The sequence below is a fragment of the Engraulis encrasicolus genome, chromosome 7, assembly GCF_034702125.1.
Source record: "Engraulis encrasicolus isolate BLACKSEA-1 chromosome 7, IST_EnEncr_1.0, whole genome shotgun sequence".
In the NCBI taxonomy this organism is placed as follows: Eukaryota; Metazoa; Chordata; class Actinopteri; order Clupeiformes; family Engraulidae; genus Engraulis; species Engraulis encrasicolus.
Window position 1 is genome coordinate 47,631,761 of NC_085863.1, and position 2,047 is coordinate 47,633,807.

Below are 2,047 nucleotides of genomic sequence, written 5' to 3' on the forward strand. Positions count from 1 at the left end.
CACTGTTAGTAGCACTACTACTACTTCTATTTCTGCACTGATATCTAATTTTTCTACTGATAATATTGCATGTATTTGCTATCTTTTACAATACTATAACATCTATTTTAATGTCACTGCAACTACTGCTACCACTACGGCAATAATATGTAATATTTCCAGTAATGTCATTAACATTATATATATTCTGCTGTATCTATTACTATAGGTCTACTATAACACCTAAGTTAGCGTCACTACAAATAATATTGCATGTATTCTGTTATCTTTTACTATACAATAACATCCATTTTAGCGTCACTACTACTACAACACCAATATCTAATTGTACAAGTACTAATGTCATTAACATTGTATCTATTCTGCTATATTACTATGACCTACGACTTATTTTAGCAGCACTACCACCACCAACAACACTGCTACTGTTGCACTGATAATGGGAGACTAATCCCCTCCAATTCTGCCATGATATCACGCCTATTCTGCGATAATATTACGCCTGTTCTTCTATATCTCTGCTATATCTACTCTGCTATCTATTTTACTTTGCCTACCTATTTTAACAGGCCTAGCACCACTACCACTGCACTGATATCTAATTGGAGACGGGGAGAGAGAGAGAGGGGGTTAAAGTAGGTGAGGGCCGAGAGGCAGCCTGCAGAGCACTGATGAACGAGTGTGTGCACATCGCATCTCGGGGACGAGACGGAGGGATGGGGACACATGAGAGGGTGGAGGAGGGATGCAGGGAGGAGGGCTGGGGGTGAAAGAAGAAAGGGGAGGAGGGAAAGGAGGAAGAGGTGGAAGAGAAGGGGGAGGAGGAGGAGGAGGAGAGGGGGGGAGGAAGAGGCACAGCCAGCGTCTGAGGAACCTGCTCCGAGTGTGTCTGTGTGTGTGTGTGTGTGTGTGTGTGTGTGTGTGTGTGTGTGCGTGCGCGCGCGTGCGTGCATGCTTGCGTGTGTGTGTGTGTGTGTGTGTGTGTGTGTGTGTGTGTGTGCATGCACGCGTGTGTGTGTGTGTGTCAGAGATGACCCACTTAAAGCAGCTCTCCTCCACGCTCCCCTGTCCCTGGCTCCCACACATCTGTCTCAGTTCTCTGCTCTGCTCCGGCTCCTGCTCTGCTCTGCTCTGCTCTGCGCAGGGCTCTGGGCTCGCGGCGAGTCCCTCGTGTCCAAATGTGTGGCCAACAGATGAGACACTACGGCCATGTGCCATGCCTACAAACAGGACGCTCGCTGAGACACACGCTAATAACAAAATGGTGCAAAACACAGACCATGCTAACAGGCAACGCCAGAACATGCTATATAAAACCAAAATAACACACAATGGCGTACAGAATGTAACACAAATTTGTGCTAAGCTATATACAAAGGATTCCCACTAAGATACACTAATAACAAAATGCTATGCCTATTAGTGGTGTGGATCGGCACTGCCCTCACGATCCGATTCGATCACGATTCGGGAGGTAGTAGATCCGATTCGATTCGATTCTATTAGATCCAATCCGATTCGATTCAATTCTACAATGCATTGCAATGCATTACATTTCTACTGAACGCAAAGCAAATGTTCATCCATGATGAGGAAATACAAGTAGTCAGATACTGAGCAACAATTTATTGGCTGTTTTCTGTATCAGTCTGTATCAGTCTTGCAATGTTTTGAAGTGTTTTTATTTAATTTAACATTCATTTGCTCCCGAAATATCCATGGAAGTAATTGAAACTTTAAAAAATTGCCGGATTGATTCTGGAACTTGCCGGAATTGGATCTGGATCGTCCATGCCCCGGATTGATTCGGATCGCAGAATCGATCATTGTTGACACCACTAAGGCCTATAAAACATTGCATGTCTAACATGCATACATTCTAACAGATACAGAACACTAAAACTGTGGTTTTCAAAGAGGGGGCCGGGGACCCCTGGGGAGCCACGAGGGAATGCTAGGGGGGGGCCGCGGAAAATTGGTAGGGAATAATAAAATTAATTATTGAAGAAATTTAATAAATAGTGTACACCAAAATAAACCAAAATTG